General features: G+C 42.9%; 1 protein-coding gene across 3 annotated transcripts in view; it reads right to left on the minus strand.

Annotated features, from left to right (window-relative positions):
* The window catches only part of LOC144769073 (E3 ubiquitin-protein ligase RNF14-like), a 140,903-nt gene extending 137,502 nt beyond the window's left edge, over window positions 1–3,401 (minus strand). Inside the window, exon 1 of one of the 3 annotated variants that reach the window (XM_078653072.1) lies at window positions 3,225–3,401. The gene's annotated coding sequence lies outside the window, so the exon portion shown is untranslated. The remainder of the gene's footprint in view (window positions 1–3,224) is intronic. The other 2 variants (XM_078653073.1, XM_078653071.1) reach the window with 2 other exon arrangements.
* Between the last annotated feature and the right edge of the window lie 13,353 nt (window positions 3,402–16,754).

The following is a 16,754-nucleotide window of genomic DNA, read 5'->3' on the forward strand; positions in this document are numbered from 1 at the left end:
TCAATTGTTTGACGGTTGCCCATTGGGAGGTCGCAGAGCGGAGAGAGGTGGTGACTCGATCAAGGGCATAGGTATGGTGGTGCAGAACGTGTAGTGGTACCAGGGCCAGAGAGGCCCAGTGAACCCTGATTACAGCTGAATTTGACTTCTCAAGGAAGCAGTTCGGGGCTTATTCCCATTACATGCAAAGGGGTCATGGCACCCCATCTATGCCACTGGACTGGAGGGGAAGTCTAAGAAATCTGCGACACATGCGGGACGGTGATGCAGCGAGTCGTGGTATCTGGTGACACAGCAGCAGAGCCTGGCAGGCTGCCTCGTTTCCCGCAGTGGAGCAGCACTGCAGTGCACCCTACACCCCATCCTCGGTGGCGCTCTCAATACCAACTCTTGTCTGGAGGCGCGTCCTGCCATCAGCCCTCCAGCTCTGGCGTGCCTGTGGCACGGGGTGGGTGCACCACGGGAGATGGGGCATCGAGGAGCTAAAAAATTACACGACCCCGAAAGGGTCGCAGATTGTTCTCTGGGCTCAGGAGTGGTCGCTGGGGATACAGGTAAATGGCTGATGTGGGGAGAGGGCACACTTGTGCCCGTGATCATCACACAGTTCGAAAAATGGTGCAGTGTCAGTGTATGTTTGCGCACTGTGGGCGGTCTCAGATCCACGTTGTGTTTCCAATAAAGTGACACCCAATTAAAACCCCCCCCTTCCATACAAAGTGAAGGAGCCCTCCGTGGACCCCTGGCTGTAAAACACAAAGACCCCCACTCGTAACCCCAGGCTGCAATCATCAGATCCCCTAAACTGTCCTCCTGCAGGGACCGACCCACTCTCGCACAGTGCCCGCCACGGAGGGCACCTCCCGCACCACACACCCACCCCGCGGTCTTACCTTGTGCGGGGCTTTCAGCAGCCGGTGCACCCCTGCCACCTGGTTGATGAGCGCGATGTCCTCCCGGAAGGTGTAGAGCAGGGCCGGGTGGGCTCGGGAAAGTTGGTGCTGTTGAAAGGATCTGTGTCATCTAAGAACTGGACCCGGCACACAAGCGTAGCCATGATTCATCCATGCAAGAAGGAGAAGGTGGGAAAACCAGCAGCACAAAAACCCCAGTCTCAAAAACAAAAGGCGAACAAAAGCGACGAGAACAGAACTTGGATGGGGCAGCAGAGACTATGACCGGCAGCGATTAGCGAAAAAAAATCTACAAAACACAACTAGCTGCAGGGATTCCGGGCTGCTGCAGATGATGCGGAGCCTGCCCGGGCGCGAGCGCGCCGTCTGTTGCTAACTTTTCACTTGAGGATCCTGAGCCTTCCCCCATCCGAGCTCCTTGCAGCTCCCCCGCTGCACAAACACCGCACTGCTCAGCCTGGAGTTGCCTATGGATACTACCGTATTGACTGTAAAGCTCTTGCTTCGCAGGCTAATTCTGTTTTCCTTACCAACATGCACAGCCCGAAGCGCACTCTAATTGTGCAACACATTGCTCTTCCATGACCATGTTGTTATTGCTAAGGATTCGAGTGAGACACAAAATTTGCAAACGCGGACCATGTTTTTCCAATAGAGGTTTATGTTTTAAGACAACTCACTTTGCTCAGCAGCCCGTAGAGACGTATAGGAGAGAAGCTCACAACATGGGAGTATTGTGGGCGTGAGTATCTGAACGCCACTGTAGCATAGCATTCACTGCTGAACTGCAGCTGCATTGGAGAAATCATATCCGGGGCAAAGTAGCAGTAGTAATACAAATATATAACCCACTCAAAAGAAGTATGGACAATACAATGTAATTCCGTACAGTACGGGAACTCTTTGGCATGGGATAAAAATGTAGCTGAAACGCGACCCAACCGTAATCAAATTCACTGCACTGGAGACGCTGACAAAGCAAAACGGTTTTGTTTTGTTGTGCATAGAGTATCTATACATGCACACTGTGACCGACGTACACCATACCTACTCCACGTATGCATATAGAACAGTGCACACGGACCAACAAAGTGCCAGACATAATTGCACACATGCACAACAAGTTTGAAGCGCAGCCCACTCCTGCAAAAGCCACTATGAAATGAAAAAAACATGGCGTCCCCAAAAAAAAACATCCGCCCACCGCCGCATGACGTGTTAAAAGGGGCGGAGAGGGAAAAAAAATCGCCGGAACGCCCACGAATCGCCTCGGACAATGACGGGCAGATCTTTCTTCCAATGGTTAGCCTCCATTTATGGAGCTAGCCAATGGAAGAGAGGGGCGGGAATAAGCCACATACTTGTAAACAAAAGTTTTCTGCTGCGCAGCGGATCGCCAGGCGAAACCTAAAAAGGCACAAAATAGTCATTGAGGGGTCGATTCGTGGGACTCCCTATTTTGTTAACGTTATTTATGGTATGAAAATCACTACAATTCACTGTGCCTCATTTCGATGAAGTGTCAAATTTGAAATCAGCTTAAAGGAATTCAGCTGAAATTGAGTGTTATATTTAAGTATGGCTATTATGACCATAATGTCGCTCCACAAACAATATTGGCTTTACATATACAGAGTACATGACTAACTGATCTCCTAGTTCACTCATGAGAGCGATGTCGGGGTGTTAAAGGTGGGGAAAATTTCATGTCGAAAGTACCTTTTTAACAAATGTTTATGCAGTGACATATTCAAATGGACTAAAATAAAAAAACAACCATTCAAAAAAATAAGATCTTCAATTTGAGAGCATCATATTTTAACATGACGTTTGCTGTGTCATTTTCACGACAAATCGTTTAATGAACCAGCTCGGTTCGTGCTAAGCTTTCCGCATCAATGTGCTGGGGTTTCAAGTCAAGCTCTACTGCCAAGTGGCTTCATGTCGTGCCTAAAACTTTGAGGCAGCTATGGAGTTTTAGCCTACATGACTTTGATTTCTGTCACTAGTAGTTTGTGTTTGTATATTAAGTATGGACAGAGAAATCGCAGAACTGAAAGTGCTGCTGACTAAAAAACTAGGACGAGCGAAAAGTAGCACCCATGACATGGGATCACTTGATAAGCTACTAGTAGTTATTTGCCTCTTGTAAGTACAGAATACTGGGTCAGGCTGTACACACCTATTTGCGTGTCACTGCACCCCCTGAGAGCAGGGCACCGGCTTCCCTTTCGCATTAACCGTGCAGAAAAAAGACCGGAAACTCTGTTCCTTACTTCTTGACAGAGGTACATTTATCATAAAATATACCTGTTGGGTGTCCCGACTGCCGTCTCTTGACGGGTCCTACTATTCACTGGATTACTTTTGCCCCCGATCAGCGGGCGAAATCAGACCTGACAAAGCTGGAACACCCCTGTCCCCCATGAACAGGTGTGGATGAGCAGACTTCCGCCTACGAGAGCCACCCGGCCCGCACATTGCGTCACGACTCAGGAGTGCGTCGCTTCCTGTTGCTGCTTCCAGCACTTCTTCGTGAACACCATAGCTGTGCTAGGCAGACTTCCGCGGACGAGAGCCACCCGACCTGTATACTGCGTCACGATCGCTGAGTGCGAAGCCTCCAGGAGTCTCCTGTACCACTCCTTAGTGCCTAACCGACTGGCTAAACGTCCCGCTGTCACGAGGACGGTGCTTGTGACGTATCCCCCTCTCTGCTCCTATCTTTGGTTTTAAGGGGATGGTTTGACTCTTCATCATTCACCGCTTCCAGGGCGGGCTTGGTAGGCCGTTCAGTAGTGCTCGGCGGGTCCTATTTATTTAATGCGATTTTATATAGCGCGAACGTTACCCGAAGGTGTAATTCTATGATTGAACCAAATAAACTTTTGGGAAGAACGAACTCACTCAATTGATATATTTCTAGAATTTGTAAGGCGCCTATTTTGAATTCATTTTTCTTTGGTGTTCATCGTTAGGTTTAAACTAAAATGGCGATGCGTGGGTTTATGAACATCTACGATTATTATTCGCTATAAACTCTACTTAGTTGTGTGGGAGCCGAACCCACACAACGGATCCCCAATAATGTATCTCAATATTTTTTAATTCGGCTCCAGTTCTCGTTGTTCTAAGTAAGAGACTACTCTCCTGTTAAGTAAACGCCGTACTCGAAGTAGTTTAGGGAAAGCTTTATTGAATGACCAACACCGGTATTCTCTGGTGGTTGCGCTCCGGGAACACGTCCAAACGCTTCAGTCACCAGCTGTCGGCCGCTGATGGCTAGAAAAGGGACGGTGTCCCGGACAGGACAAAAGAAACAGAACACATCTTCCCCCTTTTGAATTGTAACAAAGTGCGTAAGGAATAGGGAGGGTGGAGGGATTGGGAAAAGGATGCAAAGAGGGGGTTACATATCCATTTGTTAATAACATACTAATCACATACATAGTCGGAAAGCTGTATGGGTGGAACAACACGTTGCCACACTCTACTGGTATTGTTCGAACAGTGCACAGAAGCGGAGTCCGTACTTCTCTCTGAGCAGGTTGGAGATTCATGCATGTTAGAGAAATCAATGGGAGAGCAAGGATTTTTGGGGGGGCGCATCCTTGTCCCCAGGAGCGTATAGTACTTAAACAATGTGGACGGGCCCACTATGTGGGTGTAATTACTTGTAAGTAAATCAAAAGTGGACTAGCTAAATAATCAAAAGAAAACAAATTGTTTTAATTTATCAAGGACTCAAGTATGTTTTGTCAACGGTTTGTGGCACCTGGTAGGTGTGCTCATAAAGCCCTCACCCACCAACCTAGTTGGTGGCATGCTTCATCATCGGGCCCACCCAGTGACACCTAGCGTGTCCCGGGTGTGCTTCGACGCCTGAAGACAGCGGAGCAGGTATGTCGCTGTGTGTGCGGTGAAGACTGTTATGGATTGTGAGTTTAAAACGGCTTGGCGGGGATCCCAGTGCCCAAGGGCAAATACACTTTATTGGCTGGGTCACCGTCAGCGGTTAAAAATAAGGCTATTGGATGCTAGGGGCGAGTTACGACCTCCCACATCCTGGGGTGTGTCAACATGTTTCAGCCAGTGCCTTATGTCTATGCTGGCTTTCTTCAGGACTTTGAGTGCTCCCACATTGCCACGACCAGTAACCCCTTCAGTCACCATATCCTGAAATGGCACAGGTACATTGACGATATCCTGGTCATTTGGCAAGGCACACAGATTGACCTGGACAACTTCATGACATGGCTCAATACCAGGGACCAATACTTGAAGTTTACTAGCTCCGCCAGTAACGAAGCATTGCCCTTCCTGGACCTAGACATCAGGGCAAAAGATGGAACCCTAACCACGACGACTTACTATAAACCAACGGCAAGGAACTCCCTACTGCACTACAACAGCTTTCACCCCCGGCCCCTGAGAGAAAACCTACCATTCGGACAGTTCCTCCGTTTTAAACTCACAATCCATAACAGTCTTCACCGCACACACAGCGACATACCTGCTCCGCTGTCTTCAGGCGTCGAAGCACACCCGGGACACGCTAGGTGTCACTGGGTGGGCCCGATGATGAAGCATGCCACCAACTAGGTTGGTGGGTGAGGGCTTTATGAGCACACCTACCAGGTGCCACAAACCGTTGACAAAACATACTTGAGTCCTTGATAAATTAAAACAATTTGTTTTCTTTTGATTATTTAGCTAGTCCACTTTTGATTTACTTACATATAATCCGGGGGATAAGGACTAGCTTTCTGGTCCTCTCTCTCCATCTTGATACACGCATGTAATTACTTGTAGTCACTGTGGCATGAGCTATGTCCCATTGGGTGTTGTTCAAAAACCCCTCACACACCAACCTGGTTGGTGTCATGCTTCATCATTAGGGTCCCAACAGGGTGGCCGAATGCCCCCCCGGTAGTTCTACGACGCCTGATTACAGCGGAGCTGGTGATGGTGCGAAAATGTAATGTGAAGTTCTACAGTTTAAAATACCTCTGAGAATCCTTGCCTTAATTTTATTATTGGCGGCTCAGGATATGAGTTAAAATATGTGTGATGCAACAAGTAAGGATTAATTACCTATCAGTTGATGACTATATGTGGTGGTCTACATGTTTCAGCCCCCACTGAGTGATTAACGGGGCTTTCTTCAGGACCATGAAGGTGATACGTGAGTGGCGAAGGGTGAATGAAGCCACGTGACAAAACCAATGTGGTACCTACACACGCGCTAAGGTGTGTGGTAAAAAGTGTCGGCGTACTTACTGCCACTTCAAATAAGCAAAAAATTCAATGCTAAAAGCTATTCAGCGAAAATCGGGGCTCGGGGGGAAAGGGTCAACTCGCATCCGATTTGGAAAAGAAGAGTCATCTGCCTGATAACCTGGATCTGGTCCCCGCGGTCCCGGCTGGTGTATGTATACATCCATGTTACCAACTGTAGGTTGCACCACCCAATTACAATGTCCAAACAAAATAATTTTACAAATGTCCGTCCAGTGTTGAAAGTACTCAAAATTCTTTATTCTTCTTTGTATTTGAAAAATATACACCAAGCAGCCAAGTGCGTTTCGTTCTATTAGAAGAACTTCATCAAGGCTGTAAAACACATTTAAAAACATATATATAATACAATATAATACATATAAATAGATACACAAACATTTAATATAAATGCAAAGACAGGAGAACCTTACTACAAAGGGAGTTATAGAATGCTTTCATTCTACACTCCCAATCAACATAATTCAATATATATTCATAAAGTTGGCTATAATGCTTTAGTTCATCAAAACAACTTGTGTATAAACAGATTCCTACTTGCTGAGCACCAGTCATGTCGCATGTCATCAAAAAACTTTTAGCTTGCCCTTTGACACCTGATCATTTATTACAACCCATCGTAGCAAAGACAACTCATTCATAATATTACAACCTGATGGCTAAACATTTCCCGCCCCAAGTCTTAAATGTCGAACATAACGAAAAAGAATTGGAAAAGAAGATAAACATAAACACTAGGAGAAAACCATTACCCAGTCCAAACTTGTAATGTGACAGTCAATCATATAATTTTTTGATATTATGTAACCCTCATGATAAACAAAGCCCCCACTATGTACTGTTGCAAAATTGCACCTACCAAATAAGATCTTTGCTTCTAAGTTGCGACCCCAGAGTAAACAAGGGGTCATCCGGATCATTCTGCTAACTACTCCCAATAAATTATCACCTCTGATATAATATCAACAGGCAAGGACAGAATATGTCTCAAATGCCTAAAAATAGAGAAAATCGATCTATTAGACAGCAAAGACATTATGCTTTAGTTTATACATTTCATTCACGCATGTCAACAACATTGGGTTGTAACCATTCACCTTCAACCTCGTTATCAGAATCACTTACGTAGTCTTCTCTGGAGTTGAAAGTGTTGGTATCAATAGATCTGTGCAAATCACTAACAGAGCTGTCATGTCCTGAACTAACACCATTGTCTTGGGTTGTTAGCACTAGCACAGCGCTGAAAAATGCCACACTCTACCATCACTGAGAAGGTCTGGGTTACAAAAGATTTTGCTCATGTAGAGGGGTTTTGAGAACTTGTTCTCTCCTTTGTTCGGGTGACCACTCCTTTTAACCCTTATCATGTCTCCAACCATTAAATGTACTTCTTTACTGCTATGATTCCTGTCAAAAGTTTTTGGGAATTTGCCTGTGCCTCCTCAAGCCTACACTTCACATGGTCAGCAGACCAGTCCACTCTCCTGGCAGCCGACAACCACCCCATATTGTCCTTTGACATGGGAGATCTGCCCCTCATGACCTCAAATGGACTGTGACCCGTGCAACTGCAAGGTGTTATGCAATACGCCCACAATGTTTTTAGAATTTCTTGTTTCCATACCAGGTCGTTATTCTTGGCCAACTGGATAATGCCCTTAATAACGCTATTAAAGCGCTTAACTGCACCATTACCAGCAGGATGGTAAACAGACGTTGTCTTATCTCGTTTCTAGTTAGATACGATTGGAAGACCTCTGACGTGAATTTTTTCCCGTTGTCACTAACTAAGCATTTTGGTAATCCTTCTCTCACGAAAATTTAATCTAGGAATTTGACAACACCGTGGGCATCAGCTTTTATTACAAAACCAAATTCAGGCCATTTAGAAAAATGGTCAATAAGTACAATGGTATGCACCTGTTCACCATTATCCATAATGGGCCCCATGATGTTGATTCCCACTCCCTCCTATGGCATAGTTGGACATGAGATGAGATGTACTGGGGGTCTGAATGTAACCTGGGATTTGACTGAATTACTACGCATAGTACACTCTCCCACTATTTTTTCTATTGAAATATTTACCTCAGGCAACTAATACCAATTCTTTACTCTAAATTTCGTCTTGATGATGCCCAGCTGACCCTCATGGCAAATGTCCATAATTTTCTTTTCTAAGTTTAGTTGGAGGGATCGTCTTTCCGCTGCTCAACAACAAACCATCCTCATCCGACAACACGTTTAACCTCCCAGGAAGGGTGAATTTCTTCAGGTACGACCTTCTTTTCAGGCCAACCTCTGGCAATCATACCCAGAACCTCACATGAGACTTCATCTTTAGATAGCTTTAACTTCCATTCATTCATTTAAATTCCGTGTGATTCCACATTGATGTTTGTAACACATAACTCCTCGTACTCCTTGTCATTTACTGGGGCATCAGAGTAGACGGGCATGCTACTTAAAAAATAGGTAAAAACGTTTTTGGAACCAGGCACATACTGGACCTCATAGTTGAAATCAAACAAACGTACTGACATTCGTGCAAGTCTGGCCGAAACAGCATAGAGACATTTTGTTGTGAAAACCTTTCTCAAGGGTTTGTGGTTACTACGTAAGTTGACCTTATTACCCCAGACAAACTGGCAAAAGTGTTCAAGTCCCCACACACATGCTAATGCCTCCCTCTCTATTACAGAGTATTTTTTCTCCATGGGGGTAGGAGAGCCGGAAGCAAAAACAATGCTGCATTCCACTTCACGGTCATCTTTCTGCATGAGAACTGCACCAAGACCCTTGCCGCTGGCGTCTGTAGTGATTATGTTTTTCAAAGCAGGAGCAAAACCTTTCAAAGTGAGCACAAAACACATCTATTTTTTTAAAAGATTCAAATGACCTTTGATAAGCATCCCACCAAAAGAACTCATTCTTAAGCTTGAGTAACTGTCTTAAATCATAAGTTTTGTTTGACATTTTTTTGATGAATTAAGAATAGAATTCAACCAGGCCAAAAAACTATTGTAATTCATCCTTGTTACCTGGAACAGGAGCATTACGTATAGCACCCAGTAATTCCTTCTTTGGCCAAATTTCTTCTCCAGTGATCTCGTGTCCAAGATATGTTACTTCTGTGCATGCAAATTTGCATTTTCTATGCTCAGCAGTTAAACCCTTAGCATCAAGGATACTGATAACCTGATGCAGTTTATTGGCATGCTCCTCTCTGGTTTTAAAACAAGAATTAGTTGTGGGAGAGGCACTCCCTAGGAGTGCCTCTCCCACAACTAATTCTTGTTTTATTCCCTGTCCACAGGGAGTGAGCACCCACCACAAATATGTCGTTTGATGCTATTACAGGTCTAACTGATAATCGGGCTAATACTTTAGCCTATACCAACGAACAAGCTTCAGAAATATACTCCCTGATTCATGACATCAGGTCCTTCAATGTGCAAGGGAGCAGTTTGCCGCAGCAATTAAAACAATTGGAATTTTTGACCAAAAGACAGTTGAATCAGCGCCTTCATGCGTCCACTCTTGTGCAGTATCACCGGGCAAAGAGAATTCCAAGAGGATTAAGAATGCCCATAAAACCTATGTTATTCCGTTTTCATATGAAGAAAGACTTTATGGACCGCTGGTATGCAGTGCTTAATAAATGTTCTTTGGACCTGATTTTACTGTTGATTGAGGAATTAGCAGTAGTCATCAAAGAGATAACAGATGAAATCACACTCATCGAATCTGATCTTCAGGCCAGAATGGATCCTGAGGATTGGTCAAAATTTTTAGAGGAAATGAATAACAGAATGGAGAAACATACCAAGGAGATTCAGGAAGGGAAACGTAGGAAATATAAACGAGATACTCTCGATTATAAGTTAAACGAAGTATACACATGGGCGGAGGTGTATGCCCAAAGGAGAACCTTTGTCAAAAGAACCCCCAACACCTCGTCACAAGAAAGCATGGCCTCAGAGGGAGACACTAATGTCAACAGAGCACCACCACGAGTAGTTGAAAGAACCACAGATATCAGTGACACGACAACAGTGGAAAGCGCTTCCTCTTCTAAAACGTCTTTTTCCGCGCAGGACGCGGATATTACCCAACCACCAGGAAAGACAAAAGGAAAATCAGGAGAGGCAAAGGAGGTAGCAAAACCGAATCTGAGGAGTTCCAGACAAACCTAGTGATCAATATTTCTACATATGAACTGACTACTCAACAAATCAAAATCCTTAATAAAGGACTGACTTTTGTACCAACTTACCAAACGAATTCACTAGAAACTGAAGTTGATTTCTTCAAATTTATGAGGACTTTGCGATTAAAATACTTCTTTTCAAATCTTCCGGATCAACCTTTAGAATCCAATCCTATTGAATATGTTGAGTTTAGACCCAAATCTACTTTTCAAGCACCAACATCACACAAAATACTGGATGCATTTGAAAATCTTGTATTAAAAGACTTGAAACAGATCAACACAAAGAAAAGCTGTCATTGGAACTTTTCAAAACATGATAGAACGATCCTTAAAGAATTGGCAGAAAATCCCAGGATACATATCCAACAAGCAGATAAGGGCGGCGCCATCGTCGTCATGGACCAAACATTCTATGAATCTAAAGTTTTGGAACATATATCTGATACCAACACTTATCTCAAATTGGACCAAGATCCAATAAAAGAACTAAATACAACCTTGGATAGCATACTAGAACAGGCAGAAAACATGAAATGGATCAACAAAAAAACCCGCCAATTTTTGACGGTCTCGTTTCCTAAACAGCCAGGAATATACATGCTGCTTAAAGTCCATAAGGATCTTTCCAACCCACCTTTTCGTCCTATCGTCACCGGGTGTGGCACCATCTTTGAGCCTCTGGGTCAATACATTGATCACTTTCTACAACCGTTTGTTCAATCTTGGTACTCCTACACTAAAGACACAACCCATTTCTTTAAAAAACTCATGGAAGTTCAGGCAAAACCAGGCATGCTGATGTGTACCTTAGACGTTAAGGCCCTATACACCTCTATCCCACACACCGCGGGTATAGAGGCTGTGGAATGGGCCTTGTTGAAACAGGATGAGTTACTTGTGAATAAGATTTTTCTGTTGGAACTTTTGCATTTTTGTTTACATCACAGTTATTTCAAGTGGAATGGTGATTTCTATTTACAGAACAAGGGTACTTCAATGGGCTTTTCAGGAGCCCCGGCATACGCCAATACATACATGGCAAGGTATGAAGATATGTTCTTGAAGACAGATAGAGACTGGACAGACAATGTAATTCTATACTGTCGTTATATTGACGATATCTTTCTGATATGGCAGAACACCAAAGAAATGTTGGAACAAAAAATCTCACAAATGAACTTGCATGATGAGAACATCCAATTCACCTATAACATACATGACAAAGAGATTCCATTCTTGGACGTACTTGTGAAACTGGAGGACAATACCATACACACCGAGGTATACCACAAGGCGACTGATAAAAACACGGCTCTCATGTATAACAGTTTCCACTCCAGGAATCTCATCAACAATCTGCCATATTCATTGATGCTGCGAGCCAAAAGAATTTGTTCGCAAACAGAAACCTTTCAAACTAATTTGGATACCATCATCACTAAGTATGCATCCAAAAAGTATCCTGCTACAGTGTTAGAAACTGCAAAAGACCAGACGGAAAAACAATCCAGGGAGTCCTTACTCATCACAAAAACCAAACAGCAACATCAACGCCAGGTATTTGTCTCAAAATATAATACCAGCACAAATGAGATTAAAAAGAGCATTATTCTACATTGGGAGTTGTTGAGTCATGAGACCGATTTCAAAGGGCTGTTTGCCAATAAACCCATTTTTGCATATAAGCGATCTCGGAAAATCAAAGAACTATTAAAATTTAACCCTATCACCAAAACATTGACCCACAAAGGCATGAAAAAATGCCAAAATTGCGTTCATTGCAATAACGTTATTGTGACTGACACCGTAAAGCATCCTCACACAGGAGAGACCATTCCAGTAAGGATTAGTGCAGACTGTAATACTGCCAATGTTATATACGCCATTAAGTGTCCATGCGGACTTTTGTATATAGGCAAAACAGAAAGAAAGATTAAAACGCGTATATCTGAGCATAAGAGCACCATCAGGAATAAAAACACTAAAAGCAGTTTGGCTGTACACTGGGAGAATAATAGACACACAATAGCGCAAATGAAATTCCAGATCCTTGAAGTTGTTACCCCCACACCCGGCAAAAGTCTCACCAAGACTCTTTTACAGAGAGAGATATTTTGGATTCGGAAATTACAGACACAAGATCCCAAGGGGATCAATGATCGAGTGGACCTTATTTGTTTCCTGTGATTTCTGCACAAATAATGCACGCATAAGGACTGCATTAATTTTGTACATTTCGTTTTTTTCTATGAATAATTTTTCTTGTATATGTATCTGATGAAGTGAATTATATGTAATACAGATGATTAGGTCAACACTGCACACGTTATATCATGGCGTCCGCATGACATCCTACACTCTTTTCTCCTTGCTCGGTTAGTCCGTTGTTCATTTTGGTTATCAGTTCCTACACCCTTTTTCCACGTCTCCGTCTAGTCCGTCGTTTATTTTCATGATCTTATCACGTCATCATATACTGTCGTCGCACACGGTTCAGCGTTCGACACGGCATTCAACATTTGGCGTCCGCATACCGGGATGTGAAAGCGTGGGTTATTTTCGACCGATACCGGCTGTTTCAGGTACATCGTATTGTCTTAGAAAGAGGGTATTTGCGCATTCAGGATAGGATTTTTTCAGACATGTTGTTAATTTTGTTGTAGAAAGCCGGGTCAACTTGGAACTAGCACCATGACCATTTGAGCAGAGTCCATGAGCCATTTCGGATTTAATAAGGTTAGTTTCAGATAGTTATTCGGAGCGTTTTTTATTTAAACTCGTAGATGGACATGTTTTTAGAAAAGTTGGTGAGCATGGTTATTAGTTTCTTCGAGATCGTGTCTTGTTGAATAGAAATAGGACGGATGACTCAGGTTTTTATTGTGTGTTTATCGCCTTCATAGGTTCAGTGTAGCAGCTCTGTACAGGATCAACATTAGACTCCTGTCTTCATTACACCCTGCCATCACAGTACAGCCTACGTGAGTGTGACGCTTCAGCTTTCACGCAATTATTCGCACTTACCCTTATTCATTATGGTTTCATTCCTGTTCTCTGTTATTATTTTTTTTAGCACTTCGGAACGTCAGATCAGGAGCACCACGTTCTCCTTACATTACATCTCACAGACCCCATTTCTTTCCGCCAGTGGTTTTAGTTTCACAAGTGAGTTATTGCCCATACACTGCGTAGCTAGCCATGACTTCCCGCATGATGTTTTGGTTTCTTTTCCCTTTGAAATTAATCATTTCGCATATATGAGAATTCTCTTGTAAATACTAATTAGTGACTGTGGTGAATTATTCTACTGTACATTGATAGACCGATCAATGGAGTGAAAGTATGCTTTATGTTTGTCATTTCAGGTATCGCCCCTGACGAAGGGCCGTGGGGCCCGAAATGCATTGGGCAGGGCAACTTGTAAGATGAATTAAACAAATAAATGTTTGATGTGATTATAACATCAAGATTAAATGAAATTGTTGTATCCATTCACAACTAAAGAATATGATGAACAAGAATTTGGAAAAACTAAAAAATACACATTGATTGAATTCCAACACAGTCTATGTTGTTTTCTTTGTATCTTGAACAAGCAATGATTCATACCTTGAATATGGTGTAAACCCAAAGGGGACTAGCAACAGTGCGCAGAGGGCAAGCGGTTTCGCTTGATTCTGTTATGTCCTCTCTAGTTTTACCCATGAAAAGAATGGCATCTTGAAACATAAGTATGTCTTTCCCACCTTTGAAGATTTCATGCATAAGCCTCTGGAACATGGCCGCCGCCGATGCAAGTGCGAAAGGCACTCCTAAACCTGTAGCACCCAAAAGGTGTTATAAACGTGGTAAGACTCTTGCTGTCAGAGTGCAGGGGAATCTGGTGGTAGGCTGATTTAAGGTCTATGGATGAGAATCATTTCACTCTCTTAGTATGAGATAGCAATTAGTTTATTCTAGGTTGTGGAAATTAATTAACAAAGATGTTGTCATTTAAGTCACGTAAATCAACACATAACCTCAAATTTCCGTTGGCCCTCTTGGCAACGACCAAGGGAGCCACCCATTCAGATGCTTTTACTTGTTCAATGACACCACCCTGCAGTAGTTTCTCAAGTTGATTCTGTACATCTTCTTTAATAGAGACCTTATGGGCGACAGGAATAGCACCTGCTGTAACACGTATTTTGTGCTTGAAACCACTCAACCTACCAATCTTCCCTGAAAACACTTTAGGAAACATGAGAAATAAGCACTTGCTAAACTCCTCCTCATTCTGGAAACTAGGACAGGGTCAGAACTTTTGGGGTCTAGGATAACGACAAGACTACCCTGGTCCATCCATCCCAACACAGAGGGCCCGAACAAGGATATATATAGCTTTCCTATTGACTCCCTGTCCATTAAATTAAAATTTAATCTGCTAAAACCACAAACCTCAATGAGATCACCATTGAATAATTTATGGTAATGTTTGATATCTCTAATTGTTTTCCTAGGGAAGGCACACATTTTTGCTTCCAAACACTTTTGTTTACGATAGTGTATGGCGGCCCAGAATCTACCACTATACTTATATTTACACCTCCAATTAACATGTTTCACACAGGTTTCCCTACCCTATTTGCCTGGCTATCTCGACTTGCATGACGCTGTCGTCATCAATATTTAGAACACACATATTTACATCGTCTTCATCAGATGTAATGTTAGCAGACTCGTCATTAATCTACACCATTTTGACTGAACCTGAGGATCTTTTATAGCAAAGTTTTTGAAAGTGGCCAACCACTCCACAGAAGGAACATTAAACTTTTCTTGCAGGACATTTCTTGTTTTTTGCCAAATGGCTGAAGCTACCACATCTGTAACAACATATTTTGTTGCTTACGTGTACCCTGCCTGACACTGGTTGACTGCCACTAGATTTCTTACTCTATTAAACCCTGGCCTACCTTCTGTAACCCTGGAAATAGTGCTTTCTTTTCTCTGTTTTCAGATAGGACTGCCTTGGCACACCTCCCAGTGAGTTCTGCTTGTCTAGCTACATCCATAATGATCTGCAAGGGACATTTCCTTTTAGCCCAAAGACTTTCCTGAATGTTGCTGTTTGAACTCTGCATTACAGTTTGGTCCCTGATAAAATCGTCATGCAATTCTCCAAAACGACAATTAATGGCTAAGTTCTGCAATGCAGAAACATAATCATCTGTTGTTTCTTCCTTTCCCTGCCTTCTGTGAATTTCTTTTAACTATCCACAGCTACACAAACCGTTGGTCTATAGTAACTGTTAAGCTCTTCTATTGCGTTGACGAACATATCACCCTCATCAGCTGCTCTAGTTTTCTTATTAATTCCATTGTACAGCTTAATGCCACCTTCCCCCAAACAATGCAATAGTATCTTGTATTTCTCCTCCGCTGTGAATTCCGCATCAACATCAAATGCAGAGATGTAGTTCATTAAGTACTCCCTCCATTCGTCTCATTTAAGTACAGGTTCTCCGATTGTTGGGAGAAATTTCTAGGTGGTGACAAGTTGCATAAAATCCGCATGCCATGTTTATACTCTTTTTAAAATTTGTATATTTGAATGTTGCAAGTATGCGCTTTGTAAAAGTCAATGTGCCCAGAGAACTGCCACACACTTGTACGCAACATAGTATTTAGAATTTGTACTTATATCAAGATATTCATAACCTATAAACATGCCACCACAACTGTGTAAAATATAAGTACCAACGTTCTTGTGATGAGAATCACAAGGGTATACTAAAGTTAGAGCAGTGTTCTCCTTGAAGTGGAATAACTATAGTCTATGTTATGCTGTGCCCATCAGCGATTGAGCACAAATGTAGCATACTTGTCTCCATGGCTGTTATAATAAATTCTTCTTTTTATATCGCATCGCAAATTCCGTGTAAATGATGCACTGTCTGTAAAGTGTTACAGACGCACGTCGTCTAAAAACAAATTCTCACCGAAGTGATTCTGTTCCCAAGATGGCGGCCTGCATGATGCGTAAGTGCGTAAGTGCGCTGCACTTGAACACTGCTCTGCTGACTAGAGAGCTGTGTAGGTTACCAAAGATGGCGCCTGGACGACGTCAAAAAGCGTAATACTAGTATCCTGGTTACGGTGACTCGTCTGGAATTTATGCAAATACGCACTGGAAGAGAGTGCTCAAACAGCTGATGGTTGATATGAGTAGATGCGGAGAACTGTCAAACTGTAACTGTAAAGTCTTAGCTCCTCAGTTACGCACTTTTAAGCTATCAAATTCAAACTGATTTGCATACGTAGTAGCACGCAGTATTTAATATTTTGTA

This window comes from Lissotriton helveticus, chromosome 7 (genome assembly GCF_964261635.1).
Source record: "Lissotriton helveticus chromosome 7, aLisHel1.1, whole genome shotgun sequence".
In the NCBI taxonomy this organism is placed as follows: domain Eukaryota; kingdom Metazoa; phylum Chordata; class Amphibia; order Caudata; family Salamandridae; genus Lissotriton; species Lissotriton helveticus.